At 53.9% G+C, this 20,729-nt stretch overlaps 1 protein-coding gene across 8 annotated transcripts in view; it reads right to left on the bottom strand.

Moving 5' to 3' along the window:
* The window catches only part of EPN2 (epsin 2), a 52,628-nt gene extending 32,904 nt beyond the window's left edge, over window positions 1–19,724 (bottom strand). For 3 of the 8 annotated variants that reach the window (XM_006048828.4, XM_025280467.3, XM_006048831.4), the window contains exon 1: window positions 19,543–19,723. The gene's annotated coding sequence lies outside the window, so the exon portion shown is untranslated. Of the gene's footprint in view, window positions 1–18,961; window positions 18,986–19,542 lie in introns of those variants that run through there. The other 5 variants (XM_025280468.3, XM_025280463.3, XM_006048834.4 and 2 more) reach the window with 5 other exon arrangements.
* Window positions 19,725–20,729: the final 1,005 nt, after the last annotated feature.

Below are 20,729 nucleotides of genomic sequence, written 5' to 3'. Positions count from 1 at the left end.
TTCGCGACCCCATGGACTGCAGCCCACCAGGCTCCTCCATCCATGAGATTTTCCAGGCAAGAGTACTGGAGTGGGGTGCCATCGCCTTCTCCGCTAGACCACCAGGGAAGTCCCTAAATCAATTTACTTCTAAATTCAAATACCTGCATTAAGTAATCACATACATGAAATCAGGTATCATGCTATGGCATTTGGGCAGAGGAGGTCTTTCTATTTGTTTTTATTAAGACGAAATTCACCATTTTAAAGTAGGCAATTCACACTCACAGCTTAGGATCCTCACAGTGTTGGATGGGCTTCCCAGGTGCACTAGTGGTAAAGAACCTGCCTGCCAATGCAGGACACGTAAGAGACATGGGCTCGATCCCTGAGTTGGGAAGACCCCCTGGAGGAGGGCATGGCAACCCCCTCCAGTATTCCTGCCTGGAGAATCCCGTGGACAGAGGAGCCTGGCGGGCTACAGTCCTTGGGGTTGCAAGCGAGTCAGACACAACTGAGTGACTTAGCATACAGGCACAGTGTTGGGTGACAGTCACTGCAGTGGACGTTTGCATCCCCGGGAGACCCTGTTCATCGGCCATCACTACCCACTCCTCCGCTCACCAGCCCCTAGCACGCTGCCTTCTGTCTCTGTGAACTCACCTACTCTGGACACTTCACGCAAAACCACGCAGTATGTGCCTTTTATGTCCAGCTCCTTTCACTCAGAGTATTCTAAAGGTTCGCTTATACTGCGTTTATCAGTACTTCACTCCTTTTTGTGGTAATTTTCTCTCGTATGGACAGGCCACATTTATGTACCCATTGATCAACCAGACACCTGGATTGTTTCCATGTATTGGCCTTTATGCACAATGCTGCTGTGAACTCTGCGTATGAGTTTTTATGTGGATGTGTGTGCTCAGCTCGCCTGGGCAGGTACCGAGGAAGAGGGCTGCTGGGTCACCTGGCAGCTCTCAGCTTCACTTTCAAAGGAACCACCAAAGGTACCATGGCATTCTGACGATAAAAAAACTCTCTAAGATGAGTAACATTCAACGGCTTCCACTTAACATTATTTTAAGAAACACTGCCGCAGCCGAAGCTACTGGAGTGGGTTTGCAAGTCTGGGGACAGAGAAGCAGTGCAGTGGAGGCGGGGCTTCTGCAGTCCTGATGGAGTCACAGCAGGCGGACTTGGGGGGGGGGGGGGCAGGGGGGAGGGCAGGAAGCAGGCAGACGCCCATACCACAGCGCCTAGCTGCCGGCGGAATGGCAGGGACACAGGATGTCAAGGTGGGGAGAGTGTGCCTGCTTCAGGAGAAGGAAGGAGGCCGTACAACTATGAAGACAATGAAGCTGGAGGTGCTGGCACGACCAGCACAGAGAGCAGAGACAGCCGAGGCAGCTGTGCCAAGGGCCGGGGCGGGCGTTGGGGGAGCCCAGGAGAGTGGGCATGGAGCGCAAGTCAGGAGGGGGTGAGTGGCCATCAGTGACGTCCAAGAAGGGCCAGGAGAGGGGTGGAGACACAGGAGAACCGTCCTGTGGTGCAGGAGAGAGGAGCTGAGGGGAGTCAGGGCATGATGCCAACCAACAGGGATGCAGAGTCCAGAGGAGGCAGCAGGAGCCAAGCCTCAGGCTGGGAGGGCTGTGACTTCTCTGCCTGGTTATGCCAACAAACAGCTCCAACACCCAGTGTGGGGCCCTCGGCCCTCCAGACCTGCTGCACGGGGCCGGCCTCTGTGGCACAGCACCAAGCCCATCGCTGCCCCCCCACCTCCAGCCAGTCTTGCAGAGCACCCCCCACCTGCTGCGGCTGCCCTGCAGGCCACCTGCGCTTCCGGCCTCCCCCTTCTCTCCCCGCTTCCTCCCACGGCCTCTGGACAGAGGCCCCGACTGTCTGCACACTGGGGCTGCCTCACAGGGCCTGGCGCTGAGCCGGGCACACAGCTGCCGCAGGAAGGAGTGACTCAACCCCACCTGCTCCCACACTGCCCCAGCCTCGGCTGCTCCCCACACCCTCACCCGATGCCCGAGTCCAGGGCCCCCAACGTCTCACGGGGTGTGGAAACATGGGCTGTGATGCTGCTGGGGGTAAAAATTACCATGAGTTGGAGTGGAGAGAGAGCTGCCCCCACACCACGTTTTCGTCAGCTCACTAATCTGTTTCCTCCTCAGGAAAATGGCAGCAACAGCCTTGGAAGCCTACAGATGACCCCATGAAGGATCTGAGTGGATGGAGGGGAGACCCTTCACTCCTGCGGGGCCCACGGCTGCTCGCAGGCCTCTGCCACACCCTCTTCAGTCCCGCTGAGCACCTCCCCCACCCAGGAGAAAAGCAGGACTGGAGAGGCCCTCGTCTGGCAAGGCGGCACTGAGTCAATTTCACACTAAAGTTAACAAGCAGAAACAAACCGCGGCTGGCATACCATGTAATTTTTTTAATTCTTAAAAGATTAGAAGTATGCTGCTGAATGTCAAAACACAAAAACCAAAAAGAAGTTAAAGTTGTTATTTTCCTTTTAGCTTTATCTCCATTAGCCAAATACTTCTCTTCAAACAACGTTTACATTGCCTTTGTCCTACTTTGCTGAGGAAAATAATAATATAGGAGTGAGTTTCCAGCGCGGATGACAGTGCACGCGCAGATCTGCCCAGTAAACACTCCACTTTAGAGAAAGAAGTGTTTCCTTGCCTCACTGGCCACCAGCCTCCTGCTCCCTCGGTCAGCCCAGGGATGACCAGGGGGAGGACCGGATCCTTCGGCACACCTGTGCTTCACAGGAAGACAGCCAAACCTGGAGAGGCCGGCCCGCTCACTCACTGGCCGCAGGCTCGGCTGCTGCTGGCCAAACTCACCGAGGTGGCCGCTGAATTTACTGATGGCTTACTGTGTGCCCCAGCCTGCAAGGGAAGCACTTCACAGGAGAGGAGAGAGGGTGAGTGAGGCAGTGCCCGCCGAGGAGGCGCAGTGCCAGCTCCTCAGCCTCAGGACCTGAACATAACTTACGCGAGGCTCCCAGGTCCTTCCTTGAAGACCACCACATGTTCTAAGCTGCTCCCTGGAGGACTCATAGTCTCTCCACCAACCAGCTTCCAAGGCGGGCCTACCAGTGGCAGGTAATTTGCACCTGGGAGCCCCACCTTGCAGTGACCCCTCCCCTGGGCCCAGGATGCCCACTCCCCCTCTGTGGTCATCATTTCTATGCACCAAGGACTTCCAGTCCACTGCCTCCTGGGCCTGTAACAGAACTGTGTTCCCCGCTCCTCAGGGATCAGCCATGGCCCTAGCCGGTAAAACTGGCAGAAGGGAGGTGTGACGTTCTGCGTCCAGCACCTCAGAGGCCCGTTCCCCGCAGCATGTGTGTGTGTGGGGGGGGGGGGCGGTGGAGGCCTGTGTCTCCGCCAAAGAGAAAGGATGAGGTGCCCAAGCACGCACGTGGCCCTGGAGTTCACAGCAACATCGCTCCTAAAAGCCAGCCAGTGAGAAGAGCTTCCCTTCACAGATTAACAAAATGCGGTATACCCATACAGCCTTAACAAGAAGGAACTGCAGGCACAGAGAGGGCCACTTGGGGCCGGCCCTGCAGGCCAGCAACAAAACTGGACCCTCCTGCCGGGCCCTCCCCTGGCCTCAGTGAGACACAGAGAGACGTGGAGCTGCGGGGAGACGGACAGGCCCTCAGAGGCCAGCTCCACTGGCCTGGGACTTTCTCTCTCAAGTGACTGGATACTCAGAAGTCGCCAGTTCATCGGGCACTGTGCTTGGCCCCTTCCACATCACCACCTGCGAGGTGGGAGGCCTTGGGGGATGGATTCCAGGTTACATTCTGTGAGCCTCATGGCACAGGTTTTTAAACATCTTTTATTTCTGAGAGCTTGATTCAGAAGCAGTGTGCCAATGAAGCTTCTTCCTTTTAAAGAAGACAATATTTGTTCCCCTCCTCCTAGTTTTAACCCAATTTCTTTTTCTTTTCTCCCAATGGCCTTTAGTGGTCTACCACATGGATTTCTTCACCATCCACTGGCTAGCAGAGCAACGCCACAAGTCACTGATGCAGACCCCTGAACCCCCACACACACACCAGGCCCACCGCCATCACAGGACGCGGAGTCTCAGGGGAGGCCAGCACCTCCTTCCCGGAGGTGCCTATAACCAGCCAGGCAGGCAGGGAAGTGGGGACCCCTCCCCAGCATGACAGCTGCTCACAGAGGCCCAGGCTAGGCACAAGCACATCCACACCAAGGGCCCCAGAGGGAACTCACTCAGCACTGACGTGTCGTGGGTCACCCCAAAGTGACCTGTGAACCCACAGCCTGGACTAGAACAGAGGGAGCTGGTTAACCCCAAGCAAAGATGTTCCTGAAGAACGGGCCTGCTTTCTCTTCTAGAGCCTCCAGAAAGGAGAGGCATAAACCACCCACGACCACCTCATCATAAACCAACCTGACCTCAGTGAGGGAGGAGGTTTCTTCAGAAACCCAGGATGACAAGCCGGACGCCACTCCAGCCCAGAAGGGAAGGTTTCGAAGATCCAGCACCCAGGCACCTGGCCCTGGGAGAATGCCACTCCCTGTACTACATGGTAAAGAGCAACCTGAGCCCCGAAAGCCACAGCTGACTCTGCCCAGGGGGCGCCGCCCGCTCCACAGTCTCTGAGGCTCCAGAGCCAGCAGTCTTCCACTCCACTGTTCAGCCCCAAAGTCTGCCTCCCTGCAGGCCACCCTGCCTACATGCCCCATCCCAGCACCCTCTACAGCCTCCCTGTCAGGGTCTCCTCCTCCCCCTCCACATCCAACTGCTGAATAAGCCCCTCACTCCGCAGCCTTGCCCCTAGCAGTGCTCTCAGCCACAAGACCCCACACCCACAGCAAGGAAGCGGGGGACAAACCACAGGAGGCAGCTGAGCTCTTCCCAGCTCAGCCACCGAGGGAGAGCTCTCTGCCAGCCCGTGACGGCCATACAGGCCACAAAGACCCCTGGGCACTAAACAAACAACTTAAGAGAAAATACATCAAAACATTAACCGCAGTGACAGTGACAAGGCTAGTTCCAGCTTGGCCCTTCCTACTTTCATGAACTTCCCACATTTTCTTTCATTACCATTAAGACAGGCATCATCAACATTCCCCAGAGACGAAGCACGGAGAAGAACCAGCCTGAAGACGCTCGGTCAGCGTGTATGTTTTATCAGAGCTGGCTTTAGTCTTTGGAAAAACTATGGATAATCAGATGGTGAAGAGGGAAAAAAGTTACCAAGATTCTTGCTCAAAGTCAAAAGAACCTAATGAAAAAAACCTGGGAAGAGGGAGAGAGAGGGAAGAAATAATAAAGGGTTTGGTTTTGTTGTTTAAAGAAAACATTTGTTTCTCTTTCATCAAATATTAATATCTACCTAACACCTTACAGTCAGGTTACACGATGATTTCTTACACTACTTACTTTACTCTCCTGCCAATAAATAATACTTTTTTAAATCAAGAAGGAACATATTTTCAGTCATAATTTATTCCTTCTCTCAATTAGAGCAGGGAGAGTGCTCCTTTAACACACAGGCAGGGTCAGATGAGTTGCAAAGACCCGGTTATGAATGCCTTCTTATCCACTGGTCTTCTCTAGAACTGCATTCCATAGCAAATGGCAGCCTGACTGGGCCCCACACACAGGCTCGGGTCCTGGACGGCCCGGGGACGTTGTCACACAGCCGCGCTCCCATCAGGCAGGCCCAAAGCCCTCAGAGCAAACTCTACAGCTGCTCATCCCCAGCCTGTCCAGGAGGTGAGGCCTCTGCAGGCTGGCCAAGGAGAGCTCCCGCTGGTTCCACCAGCAAGAAGGCCAGCAGGAGCTACATGATCCACCTGCTACTTCTCTGAGCTCAGGCCACCTTTGCATCGGCTGTCCTCCCCAACTCCATCCTTCCTATGGAGGCCTATGTTTCCTACCTTGTTGCTAAAAAGAAGGGAAATGGCCAAGAGCAGTGGCTCGCAACCCCCGCCTGTGAGGGGATCTGTGTTGGGATCTCCGGCAAGCTTCAGGAACTTACTTATGCTCAAGCCCCACCCAGAAAAATTAGAACCAAAGGTGATGGGGGCACAGCATTTGAGAATCACTGGCTCAGAGGAAGCCAGGAGACACGGCGAATAGCGAGTGAATGAAGAAACCCAGGCAACAGCGAAACGGAAGGGGGAGGAAAAAAAAGCAGGGCCAGAAAGCAAGGTTAGAACCCAAGTGCAGACCACACTAGAGTTAGGACAAGAGACTGGCTCTGAGCTGAGCTTCCTGGTGGCCAAAGCAAAGATGACTCACACTGTCTACAGACAAAACAGAACAGAGTCACAGAAGAAGCTTCTCCTTGTCCTGGGGCCTGAGATGAACCCCACCCTCATGCCCTCATAAGGGGACACACAGCGTGACATAGATGAAACGTGCTCCCAACACCAGGACCAGACCCCTATGAAGTGGACAAGGGCCGCTCTGCATCCCCATGGCAGCCCCTGACCTATAGTCAGCAGTTGGGCTGCCACTGACTCTTCACTGGAAATAAACTCCTACCAGAAATCAACGCCCACATCTACGCCATGCTCCCGAATCATTTCATGGTCCAGCTGACAGCCGTGTATCTAACCAGCCATCCTGAACTCAGCATGCAGTCATGAAGCCACAAGGGAACTGACTCTGACCGTCTCACTGGGGAAAGCAAGGAAAGGCATCCACCCGTGTACTGATGGCTCCAAGAGAACATGAGAGATCATCCCCTCGCCACCATCCACCCCCAGACCCATGGCTGTGGCTGTTCAGGTTGGGAAGGGCAGGGCCTGTCCTTGGTCAGCAGCCTGCTGGGCGGGCCTCATGGCCCCCAGAGGCAGACAGCAGCCATGTGGGCCTGGGTGCCCCAAGGGGGATGCTCTGCACAGTGCGCTTCTGCAGTACGTGTGTCCCACTCAGCAGCGAGCATCTTTAAACGTGTGTGTGAAAACCAATGGAGCCAAGGGTAAGGCACCTTCCTGCTCCCTCACAGGTGACATTTTCTTTTTGATCCACACACCATATCACCACATTTCAAATTAAGCATTGACAAGTTAAAGCGGCAACTACTCACAGCTGCCAAAGTGGAAACAAACCAAGTGTCCATCAACAGATGAACAAATTGTGGTCTGTCCACATGACGGAATATCATTCAGCCATAAAAGGCATGAAGCACTGACACTCGACCATGGGGGTGACTCTGGAAGACAGGATGCCATCGGGAAGAAACCAGTCACAGAAGGCCACGGGCCACATGGTTCCATTCATGTCAACTGCCCAGCACAGGCAAATCCATGGATGCCGGGGTGGGGAGGGGAGCAGCGGCTGCTGATGGGTGCAGGTCTCCTCAGGGTGTGATGAGACCAGCTTGGGAACCAGACAGAGGTGAGACTGTACAACACCGTGAATGTGATTAATGCCGCTGAGTACTTACACTTTAAAATGGTTGCTGCTGTTGTTCAGTTCGGAGAAGGCAATGGCACCCCACTCCAGTACTCTTGCCTGGAGAATCCCATGGACGGAGGAGCCTGGTAGGCTGCAGTCCATGGGATCGCTGAGAGTCGGACGACTGAGCGACTTCACTTTCACTTTTCACTTTCATGCACTGAAGAAGGAAATGGCAACCCACTCCAGTGTTCTTGCCTGGAGAATCCCAGGGACGGGGGAGCCTAGTAGGCTGCTGTCTATGGGGTCGCACAGAGTCGGACACGACTGAAGTGACTTAGCAGCAGCAGCAGCAGTTGTTCAGTTGTGTCCAGCTCTTTGTGATTCCATGGACTGCAGCATGCCAGGCTTCCCTGTCCTTCACTATCTCCCAGAGTTTGCTCAAACTCAGGTCCATGGTAAATTTTATGTCATTTTATAAAAAAAAATAGTAATAATTAAGACAGCTGAACTCGCATTGTTTTGCCTTAATAGAAGTGCTAATAAAATTTAACCCACATCAAGATTTTGTATAAAGATGACTGTTATGCTACCACTGAAAAAACCCAGCTTTGAACCCAGAGAGTACGAACTTCAGAATTAGGACCGCTGGTCAGTCCTTATTTAAAAATAAGTTTCTTTAGAGTCCACATCTGTGAGCAATACACATTGAAGCACTTATCAACAAAGTCAAGTCTCGGATTTGGTTTGAAATAATCTGGCGGGGGAGGGAGAAGAGCCTAGATTAAAACAGTCAAGCTGAACTATTCTATTTTTATAAGCTGGAAACCCTCCATAATGATAAGTCTTACTCTGTTTTCAAGCAAGTTTCCAAAGATCTCTGACCTGCTGGATAGTATTCTGTGTAGATAAAAGAACTAGATGCCTCTAAGCTGTCAAATTCCAGGGGCTCAACCAGGTGTCCTCCACCTGAGCCCCAGAGCACAGGGTCACCTGGAGGCAGACCTGGCCACAAGCAGCCATACAAAGGGCTCCTCGAAAATAACCAGAGTCCCAAGCCAGGCCACCGGGCAGCAGCGCACAGAGGTGTCTGGCCTGGTCTCTCACACTGCTAACTAAGGGCCCTCCAAAATGCCTGTCCCAAATTCAGCCATCAGCTGGAGTCCCAGCAATGTCTGCAAATACAGGGATCAGTCACCCAAGTGCCTCTTCCAGAGCCCCAGCACACCAGACGGAGCTCACCTCTGGGCCAGGGTCCAGGAACAGGACGCTGCCAGAGCCTCCCTCCCAAGAGGCAGGAGGAGCTGATGCTGCAACTAACTGCCAGCTCACCTGTCCCTGCTCCCTCTTCCAGAACTAGGTGTGCAGGGGAGGCAAGGCAGGTATCTCCCTCCACCTACCCCTGTCGCATTCCCAGAGTTTAGGGGAGCACGTAGCACACAGCAGGTGTTCAATGAAACGCTGCTGTGTGGTCCTGACTCAATGGGCACTGCTCTAACGGTGCACTAGAAAGACTTGCTTCTCACAGACGCCAATGCAAGATGTAAGATGGAAGGTACCAGGATGGAAAGAAGGGACAGGAGACGAGGAGTTATGGTTTAAAAAAAAAAAAAAAAAAAAAACCACCACCACCAAGAAGAGCACCAGAGAGGCTCTGGAGCATGGAGCCTGGGTCAGCAGGGAGGCATGGAGAGGACAGAGGTCTGGAGGTGGGGGAGGGGGGTCTCATAGGGACACAGAAGACGGAGGCAGGAAGCTCCACCATCCTGAGCAGGCACCCGCCACCACAGGACTCCGTGGAAGGCCGTGAGTCCCCAGAGTAGGGCCCAGGCCACAAAGGGAGGTGAGTGGACACCACGGGAGGGGTGGGGGCTGTGAGGAGCTGGAGCACGCAACCTCACCCAGAGATGGCGCCGACCCTGGCGCTGACCCAGGGTTGCCAGGCAACGGGGCAGGCCCTGGCTGCCAAGTGTTCTGATTTGTCAATGAAGCCACAAGTCTGGATTGCTATGTAAGATCTCCTGATTTTCATGTTGGCATCTGGGGTAGACCGAATAATGGCCTCCCAAAGATGCCCTCATCCTAATCCTGGATGGATGGCAAAGGGGAATTACAGCAGCAGATGCGATTAAGGTCTCTAATCAGATGACCTTAAAATAGGGAAGAGGACCCTGGATTATCCAGGGGGCTCCATGTAACCACAAAGGACCTTAAAGTACAAGTGGGGGCAGGCAAGCCATATCAGAGGGCACAGTGGGAGAGGGACGGGACTATAGCTGCTGGCTCTGAAGAGGAGGGACCTCAAGGCAAGGCACTGGAGAAGGCAGGGGACAGAGCTCCCCAGAGCCTCCAGAAGAGCCAGCCCTGCCTACACCCAAAGAGCCACATGGACTAGACTTGCAGAACCCTGTTGCTTTAAGCCATGCGTGGGTGGTAATTTGTTACAGCAGCCATAGGAAACCAATACAGCAACCAAGTTCAATCTTGAAAACGAGGCACCAACAACCCAAACGAAAAGTACCGGCGGGCTGGATGGGGCCCACGGACCACTTCAGCCTGGTGCACGTGGGGGTTGCCCAGCTCCAAGTCTGGCACACGGCAGCTGCTCACACATGCCCTGAGCTAAGGGCTTGACCCCTTGCCCCGACAATGTCGTCACACAGGGCTCCAGGGGTTCTAGAGAACACAGCCACTTGGCTGTCAGGAGTCCTCTCCCTAGGGACCTGCTCACTAGGCAGAAGCACTACCCCGCCTGGCCCGGACCCAAGGAACCAGCTTCCCAGAGAGGAGGGGCAGCCGAGAGCCCCCTCCAGCCCCATCTTCTGTGACAAAAGAAACGAGTGTGGGCATTCCAGGTTCCCAGGGAAGCCTCCAGCACCCGCTCCCAGTCACCCCGGGGTATGTCCACACACCACAGCAGTGACATCACTTCAGTCTGTCTCAAACAGCAGAGGACCTCTTCTCACAGGTTTCCAGCTCCCCACGCTTGGAGGGACCAGAGCTGCTCAGATCAGAGGTCAGGAGGAGCACCGGGTGCCCCCTGCCACCAAAGCCATATGAGAACCAGGGTGGACTCCAGGCTGATGGGGGCCTCCGCGCATGCCCCGGCCTGCCTCCTCCACACCCTCCCAGCTCAGGGAGCCTGACATCTCACCCACGGCTCCTCGTGGCCTGTTCCTGCTGCTTGGGGTCCTCTGCCCCCCAGAACTCCCACTTTTCCTTCAAGATTCTGCTTACGTACCATCTCCTCTCTGACACCCAAGTTCGTTCTCAGCATCTGCCCACACTTTCTAACGTCTCTCTCTTGGAGTTGACACTACCTGTCCCACGTCAGGAGCCGCTCTCTGCAGATCATCAGCTGCTTAAAGACAGGAATTTACATCCTTTGTTTTTAAACTAGAATATTTACAACACTGATTCACAACACAGTGTTAATTTCAGATACACAGCACAGTGACTCAGTAGTGTGTGTGTATACTTTTGAAGATTATTCTCCCTTATAGGTTACTACAAAATACTGAGTATTGTTCCCTGTTCTGTACAGTAGGTCCTTGCTGGCTATCTATTTTATGTATGTGCATATATATATATATATTTGTGTGTGTGTGCATGATCAGTTGTGTCTAATTCTTTGCAACACCACGGACTGTACTGTAGCCTGCCAGGTTCCTCTGTCCATGGAATATTCCAAGCGAGAATACTAGAGCAGGTTGCCATCTCCTTCTCCAGGGGATCTTCCGGACCCAAGGATTAAACCCACATCTCTTGCATCTCCTGCATTGATGGCATATTCTTTACCACTGTGCCACCTGGGAAGCCCTATTTTATATATAGTGGTGTGTATATATTAACCACAACCTCCTAATCTTTCCCTCCTAGGAACTTACATCTTATCAGGTATGTATTCCTAACCTACAGTGTGTAACACATGTGTGTTCAGTAAACATTAAAAACTGAATAAACTGGACTGAAACTACTTTTTTCTGGAAATACCATAAATGATGATATTGTGGTATGTGTTAAATACACCAGGTAAAACCTTATTTCTGACCTTTAATCAATAAAGTGCATCTACCTAAATAAGGAGTTCTAAATTACAGCTGCTGCTGCTGCTGCTAAGTCGCTTCAGTCGTGTCCAACTCTGTGCGACCCCATAGATGGCAGCCCACCGGCTCCCCCGTCCCTGGGATTCCCCAGGCTACTATAATTACTTTTCAGAAGTGTAGTTCTACATTTTATAAGCAGTGTCTGCTGTGGTCATCACAGTTAGGGATGCAGGAAGGAACCTGGCTTCCAGGCTGGCCCGGCGGTGTCAGTTGCACTGACGTGGCTGAGAGCCAGGCTGAAGGAGGTCACCAAACAGCTGGGCCGGAGTCTCTTCTGCTGCACTAGAGTCTCTTCTCCTGCTCTCACCTTGCTGACTCTGCTAACCCAGCCCGCTTTCCCCGGGTGACTGAAAGGCAAACCTCTGCAGCCAGGTGGTCACCCAACCGTCCTCCTCTGGCACAACTCCCCTAACCTGCCCCCTCCCCTCTCTCCCTCCCAGACCATCCACAGCAGCTGACAGGAGCTCAGGGTCCCAGCACCCCACACCTCGTGACTGCAAAGGCTTCCGGCTCCCACTGGCTCCAGCCTTGACGACACCCCCCACCCCAATCCGACACTCCCGGGAGCTCCCTGAGCACACAGTTCAGCTTCGCAGCCCACACACACCATCAGAGTGCTCTAGAGCACTTCTGAAAACATGACTGGCTCCCTCACCACGGTCTGGGGTGCAGCCCCATCACAGGCATTCTGAAAAGCTTTCAGGCCACGTGACCTGCAGGTGCAGCCAACAATACAAACTGCGGGCTCCAAGGGCATTGACAGCCACCTTCCTAGGCAGCAAGAAGGCCCCAAGGAGCCCCCTCCACAGAGCAGGACTCTGGCCTCTTCATCCTGACACACACCCTGGGGCTGGCTCTGGAACTGGGACCCATCCAGTCCGGTGAAGGCAGCCTGGCCAGGCCCTCACCCACAGGAACTAAGCCACACTGCAGGCCCTGCCAGAGGGCGCCCCCAATACTGGCACCCCAAGGCCGCAGCCCCACTGGAGCCAGTGGCCACCCAGTGCTCCCTGCTCTCAGGAGGCATCTGCCCGGCAGGGCTGCTTCCATAGCCTCCGCCACACCCCTGCCAGGCACCCGCCCCCCTTCTGCCTTCTGGCTCCCTGTCCAGCCAGGTCCAGCTGTGATCCTGTCCTCTCCCTGACTCTTCCAGATTTTTCTCCACTCTTCATTTCCTGACCGAGAATCAAAATCACAACTCAACAAACCAGCTTCTGCCTCACTAACAGTTTTCTTTAGTGGTGGCGGGAGCCATGGCTTCTCACAAACACCCAGCTCTGACCTCAGAGACCCTGTGCTGCACTCCGGCAGGCTGCCCTCAGATATTGGCCCTATGGTCATGGAACCACCCTGACTTGACACCCATATTTCTGCCTCAACCGACTGCCTCTCAGAAAGTGGCCTAAAAGCTATTTCTCTGATCATTCATTTCCCAGTATACCCCCCATGACAGCTCTGGGTATCAAACAGGCACTGAGGGAGGACATACTTTCAAGTAAAAATGTGAACTTTTCAGCCCATCATCATTCCTTGATTGCCACGACCTTGGGGGAGGCAGACACAGAGAAGGGGACCGACTCTAGCTAGCAACCTTTAGCTCTCAGGATGTATTCACCCCAGAGTCTTAGAGAGTTTACAAAACAACCAACTGGAGTCCAAACCTCCAGGGCCTCCCAAGAGCACAGGGCAGGTACTGACACATAGCTGTTTATCACCCCTTGGCTTGGGAGCTGCAGGCAGTTTTCAAACCTTGGGAAAGTGATCACACCCCAGCCTCCTTACCCATGGGAGGTAGGACCAGAAAAATGACCTGTGTGCTAGAAGGCATATGTGAACTGCCTACTGAGGAAGGTGAAGCATCATATTTTTATTTATATGCAACATTTTAAAACTACCAAGTTTTTCAGTATGCATTACCAGACCATTTTTAAGTCCTCAACTCCCATGTGCTATGTTTACAGAACGAATGTGCAGTTTCAGGATCACAGAGTCAAAAAAAAAAAGCCCCTTCTCTCCAAGAGCAATTTGGGCGATTACTTTAGCACAGCTTTATGAACACAAAACCAATTACCAGCCACACAGACTTCCTCCCACCGCTCCAGCCAGGCTCCCCCCAGGTTCCTGCTCTACACACCCAGGCAGCTCTGGGTCTCAGAATTGACTTCTGCACCTCTTGGCAGGGAGGGGAGGACTCAGGTCCTGCCAGCAGCGGGTGGGTGCCCGTGAGCAAGCCCAACCCCTCCGAGCCCCAGCTCTGCTCCCCTGTCAAGCGCCTGCCCCCGGGCTGCTGTGAGGCACGCTGAGGCAGTGGGCACACCTGCGACGGCTGCAGGGCAAGGCCACGGAGACACTGTGGTTTTCAATCTGACACGGTGGCGGCAGTCTTCAGCTGGGCAATGACTGGCTGTGTGGCCTGAGGTCAGCTGCTGAGCCCCTCTGAGACTTAGTTTCTGCACAGGCGAAAGGAGAAGTAGTGACGGGTCTTGGAGGATCCCTGCGCCCTGTGGAGGGACTCCTGAAGGAGTCGCATGGGGCCAGGCACAAACAAGACACTCAAAGATCGGCAGGGCTCACACACACCCACGTGTCTGGTTTTGACGGACAAGCTGATCATTACTACTGGAGACAAAAAAATTTTCCTTCCCAACTGTAAACACCAAAGACTATGAAATCACTCTGAACTGCTGGAGGGAGGAGCAACTTCCATTAACACCAGAGGCCACCCCCAACAGCCCGGTGGGAGTTTGCTCCTGTCCAATGCCACGCCCCCTGCCCTTTCTCAGCTGCATTTCTCAAGAGCCTTGACAGCGAACATCTTGCTTGACGTGTGGAATGAAGAACCAGCTTTTTAAACAGGATTCTGGACTTAAACTGCCTCTTCAAACAGCACTGACGTTTACGTTCCCTTCGTTTAAGGACAACATCCTGACTAACCCACAGAGTCATCGTGCTGTGACCACAGGTCAAATTACAATCACGTAAGAACAAATGAAAACATCACTTTGAGAAACCAAATTCCCTTCCCAAGCGTCATGCCACCATCTCACTCAGAGCACTTGGGAGGCAGCAAGGACCTGCTGCTGGTGACTCTCCGGCACAGCCAGCCAGGGCAGACTCCTCACTGGCCTTCCTGTCTGTCCTGTGGGCCTGCATTTCCAATCTGGCCCCAGAACCGGCAGCATCAGAGAACACCTAGTAACTGGCTGAAAAAGCCCATTTTCAGGCCTCACTCCAAATCTACTGGGTCAGAAACTCTGGAGGCAGGACCCGCCCCGCCCTCTGAGCGATGCTAATATGCACGAGTGGCTGAGGAAGACCGCTCCTCTATCTGCAGTGGTTATTACTGGCCTCTTCAGAGACAAGGAAAGCAAAGCTCAGTGATTAAAGTGCCCAAATCCATCCAGCCAGGAGGCCGATCTGTACCCACACCTGATTCCAAAGCTGTTGCATGGCCTCTGTAGCCAAACTGCCTGTGCCATTTGGTGTCCTCAGCTACGGAGCCCTGTTCTGTGAAGCTTACTCTTCCTTAAGAAGGGGGAGTGACAGGAAGGATGAAGCCTGCACTCAGAAGTGATGAATTATAGATGCTTTTAAACCCATATCATGCTTGAGCCTGAATGGGCAGTCACCACTCAAGCCGAGCCTGATTCTCCTGGCTCCATTCACGATCCATGTGCCAGGAAGCGGACGGGGTCCCTTCCCTGACAGCCTCTGTGCACAGTTCCAACCACCATTTCAACCAGGTAAGGGACACGGCTGCCTGCTCTGTCTCCAGAGGGCTGGCACGCTCCACCCAGATCAGGGCCCACAGGAAGGCACAACGCAGCCCCAGCACCTGGGTGCGCCGGGCTGAATCACCAGAAGGAATCCCATGCACGCAGGGTATTGTCACAGTGCTGAGGATCTGCTCAAAAGAGCCAGGCCATTCTCTAAATCCGAAGCTGAAATTCAGCCTCTATCAGTTCAAACGGTCCATTCAAACCTCAATTTCTTCACAGACACTAAAGTCAGGAAAAAGACACACATCTCCTTGCTCACAATTCCCAGCCCTCTAAATAAACGTGGTGGCTTTCAGGTTACAAGTGTGTCCTATAACAGAAATGAGCGCTCATCATGTGGGGTGTTCTGCAGGGGCTGGTGGAGTAGGAAGCACCCAGCTTTGGGAACCACACAGGCCTGGGTTTGACTCTTGGCTGGGTCAGCTCCTCAAAAGTTACTTAATCTCTCTGGGCCTGTTTTTCCACTTGCGATGGGTGGCAACCCCTGTGTTGTATGTGGATGTGAAGACAGAGGGGAATTGTGTTCAACAAGAGTCTGCTGGAACAACTTTGCATTTCAAGCCATCAAGAATCTGAAAGGTAGGTGCGGTCAAACAAGCCTGTGGACAGAGGCTACTCCACACACCCTCTCAGCCGCATGGACACTTACTTCACTGTGTTTGCTTTTCAAGCGTCTATTTTTAGACACCTTGAACAAACTTAATTAAGACCAAAGAAAATTCCATTGAGGAACTTATCAGAAAGCTTGTCAATTTTCAAAAACTCAACAGATGGAGACAAACAGACATTTCACAATGCATCTGGCAAAGCCAAATGTACTCTCTCCCACCTCAGCAATCCTGATAATCAGGTCACCCCGTGGTATTCGGTCCTCCACCAACTCACAACTGAGTTTAGAACAAGTCTCTTCACCCCAGGACTCAGTTTCTCAGATGATATTAAGGCATCAGAACATCTGGGGAGTCAACACACCTGTCTAAATTCAGCCCCATCACCTACTGGCTGCATGACCTTGAGCACAAGACTTACGCTCTTGGGCCTCAGTTTCCTCATCTGTAGAAGGGGGATAACACCCACTTGACTGGCACAGGACTACTGGACCAACAGCAGCAGTTCTGGCAAGAGCAAGACAGAACCGTGGATCCTGCAGTGGGGATAGATAAGCTTGTTCCCTGCTGCCCACCGCCCAGGACTCCTTATTCACATTTCATGCTACACTGAACGAAAATCTTTGTTCTTTTTTTAAATATATTATTTGGCTGCATCGGGTCTCAGTTGTGGCTCATGGGCTTAGTTGCTCTGCAGCACGTGGGACCTTAGTTCACCCACCAGGGATCAAACCCACATCCTCTGCCTTGCAAAGCGGGTTCTCAACCACAAGAGCACCAGGGAAATCCCGAAGACCTGTTTAAGTAGAACGCTTGAACTGAGAGCCCAGCAGACAAAAGCAGGGTAGGACTAGGTAATTCCTCACATCCTCCCCAACCTCAATCTCCCAAATCCAAGCCCTTTGATTTCTCCAAGGCTCAGAGTCAATAGATCCTCAGCCATGAAACAACAGCCACAGTCCTCCACACCCACCAATTCACCAGGAAGGTTCTGGGGAAGGGGGAGAACAGCTGCCAGAGAGCTTTGAAAACTTAAAAGGCGCTTCCCTAGAAAGTGAAAACAGCAGCCCTATGCGTGAAAATCCTTCAGCACTTCAGGCCACAAAGAAGTGAATGCTGCTACTCTTCCTAATAAAATTGAAACAATTATTATTATTATAAATGCCCACTCCTTAGGTTCGGGAAAAGTCAAGCCACTGAAATAAATCAGAGACTTCCCTAGTGGTCCAGTTGCTAAGACTCCACACTCCCAATGCAGGGAGCCTGGGTTCGATCCCTGGTCAGGGAACTAGATCCCGCATGCCATAACTAACACCTGGTGTAGCCAAATAAATATTAAAAAAATAAAATAAATCAGCGACACAAGCAATTCTCAACTACTTTTGCAGGGCTCTTATCAGAATCCAAACACTCAGGAAACCCATGTCTTGTCATGGAAGACAGTTACACAGAGTCACCTGCGTTTCTAGAGAGGATTTCCATAGAGGATGGGGCAGTTTTCAAGACTGTACACACCATGCTAGGTTTCATCATGCGAGTCTTACATTTCTTCACACCTCAGGCACATGCTTGGAGTCACACACCCTGCTGGAAGAGAGGTCTCCCCAGAGCACCCCATTCGCCAGGCACAGGGAGGCAAGAAGCCTGTGTAAACCGAGATCAGTACACCCCACAGCACAACCCAAACACGCTCCTGGCCAGGGGGCTGGTGGGATGCAGTCCTGGATCGTGCCTCACTCTAATCAGCACTTTACCAAACTCTTCAACAGCCAGTAACTCATCCAGGGCAGTGGAGTACAGCCTGGCCTGCTGTAGTCCATGGGGTCGAAAAACTTAGGACACGACTTAGCAACTGAACAACAACTCATCCAGTGGGCTTCCCTGGTGGCACAGTGTTAAAGAATCTGCCTGCCAATGCAGGAGACCCAGGTTCAATCACTGGGTCGGGAAAATCCCCTGGAGAAGGACATGGCAACCCAGTCCAGTATTCTTGCTTGGAAAACCCCATGGACAGAGGAGCAAAGGGGTCCATGGGGTCACAAAGGGCTGGAAACAAGTGAGCAACTGAGCACGCATGCAACTCATCCAGTGCTTCCAAAAGAAAAACTTAGCAAGACTGATAAGGATGACTGACGCAATATTAAAACTAAAGAAGCAAAAAAGCTTTAAAAATGTAAAAATACAGTACAGATTTTTTTTTTTAATGCAGATAAATAAGAAATGAGATCTTCGCAGACTCTGACACAATCACCTGTCCAGCAAACACAATTGCTGGAATGAGCACCACTCAGGAACAACCTGTAGGCCCTTTGGATGTTAATTTAAATACAGATGAAAACTTAATTATCAGTGCAAATTCAATCCCTGCTGAGCAGGATTCAGCATACGATCTGTTAGCACCTAACATCCGTAGATAGAGCTACAAGATGCACAAGTTTTCTGCCAAATCTTCATTATCTTACATAATTGGAAGAGGACAAAGACAATTAAAAATTAAAATTCACCTTTTTCAATCATTTTAAGCTCCTCCTGGAGGTGGAAAGGAACAACTACTTCTCACCTTTTTCTGTTCAAGTTCTTAGTGAATGTTAAAAAGAGAAGAGGGATAACCCTGAACATCTCTCTAAAAAAAAATTCTAAAATATCCCAGAGAGGCCCCCGAGCCCAAGCTTCTAGTTCCGGCACCGACGCTGCATCACCGCATGACCCAGTGCCTCTCCCTGGGCCTCAGTTTCCCCATCTGAACCCTCAAGGTGGATAAACCCATCCTCCTTCCAGCACAGGCTCCGACGCGTCCCCAGGGCAGCTAAAGGGCGAAGGGCCCCAGACGGAGCCCAGGGGCGGAGGAATGGGTTTCCACAGGCCCCTGCCGGGATTTCTGGGGAGAGCGAGCTGTCCTCCCCTCTCCCCCCGGCAAAGCCACCGGGCCAACTCCAGGTTGCAAACAAAAACCTGTTGGCACGGACTCCTCTCGGAAGGGCTGGCCTCTCCCAAGGCGCTAGGCTCCCGGGAGCCGCCCCACGGGGAGAGAGACGAAGGGTCCTCTGGAAGAGGCGGCTCCACGCATCCCTTCACCCACCTCGACCAGCCCGGCAGGACCGCGGGGCGGGGTCTCTCCATCCCACGCGGAACAAAAGGCAGCTGGAGCCTGGCTCCGCCGCCCCCGTCCCCGCTGTGCCGTGGGGTAGGGAGGGCGAGCCCGGTCCCTGCGGAGGGGAGGGGGCCCGCGGCAGCCCAGAGGGGGGCGGCCGGCACCTGGACGAGGGCGGGGGCGCCCGGCCCGGGGAGGAGGGGCAGGGTGGATCCAGCGGAAAGGTGGACGGCGAGGCCTGGACGGGCTCCCGGAGCTGCGGAGGGCGCGGGAAGCCCGGGGCTCTGAGGATACCAAAGGAAGAGCTCCCTGAGGGGAAGGCGGTGGGGCGGGGGGGGGGTCCCTGCAGAGGAATGAGGACCCAGACGGGGAGGGGCCGTGCTCCAGCCCGTGGGGCGGGGCCTGTTGGGTAAGAGGGGATCCCGCCTGAGGTGGAGACCCGGCTGGGACTGAGGGGTGTATACTCCGGGAGGTGGTGGGGGGAGCTGCGGTCTGGGGGCGCTCTGGGGAGGGGCAGGGTCCGCGCCCTCGGTCCGCTCCGGCCCCCGAGCCCCGAGGCCCCGGCTCACCTGCGCTCCTCCGGGCCGACCCGGGTGCGCGGCTGCGGCCGCCAGTAGAGCTGAGGAGGCGGGAGCGACTGGAGCCCGAAGAGTCACAGCCGCTTCCAGCTCGGTTTGACACCCACACACCAGCCAACATGGCGGCCGGGAGGGGGCGCGCCGGCTGCGTGCGCGCGCCCGCCGGCCCCTCCCCTCTGCCCGGCCCAGGTCCCGAAAGGCTCCGCCCCCTGCCGTCTGGCCCCGCCCCGTGCCCCGAGGGCCCGCCCTTCCGCACGGCCCAAGTCCCGCACGGCCCCGCCCCCTACCGTCTGGCCCCGCCCCGCGCCCGCGGGCCAGGGTCCCAGCCAACCCAGGCTTCACTTTCTCTGACCCCGCGACCTCCCTCGGATACCCACGACCCCACGCAGACTACCCAGACTTCCCACCACACCCCACAGCCCACGCCCCAATACTCTAAACAACACCCAAAACCTACGCACGCGTGCCAACGACCCCACACCACTGCACAAACAGTGGCAAATTCACCCTGAACCCACGCACAGGGCAACCTTCACTGCTGCTGCTGCTACTGCTAAGTCGCTTCAGTCGTGTCCGACTCTGGGCAACCCCATAGACGGCAGCCCACCAGGCTCCCCCGTCCCTGGGATTCTCCAGGCAAGAACACTGGAGTGGGTTGCCATTGCCTTCTCCAATGCATGAAAGTGAAACGTGAAAGTGAAGTCGCTCAGTCGGTGTCCGACTCTTAGCGACCCCATGGACTGCAGCCCATCAGGCTCCTCAGTCCGTGGGATTTTCCAGGCAAGAGCACTGGAGTGGGGTGCCATTGCCTTCTCCGGCAACCTTCACTCAGACCCCACAAATCCCCCCATATCTCAGGCATGTCCCACAGGTCCACACACCCTCTCCTCCTTCACACACACACTCCCAGAGCCCCCAGCCAAAGCTCAAACACGCTTTCCCTCGCAGTGTGCGCTTGTAAACATTACCAAGTCCGGGAGGTGGAACAGGATGGTGGGGGTGGGTGGTTGTGCAGGGGCGCTGGGTGCTGGGGTACGAGTGTTACTCTTGGTGAAAATTCACTGATGTATGCTACAGATGTGTCACTTTAATGTATGCATTCTACTTCAGTAAAACACACCTGAAAATTATTCTGAGGATGGTGCAGATGCTTTGCTAGACTGCTAATGACATTATGA

Source organism: Bubalus bubalis, chromosome 3, assembly GCF_019923935.1.
Source record: "Bubalus bubalis isolate 160015118507 breed Murrah chromosome 3, NDDB_SH_1, whole genome shotgun sequence".
NCBI classification, from domain to species: Eukaryota; Metazoa; Chordata; class Mammalia; order Artiodactyla; family Bovidae; genus Bubalus; species Bubalus bubalis.
This window is presented reverse-complemented; position numbering and strand designations above follow the sequence as displayed.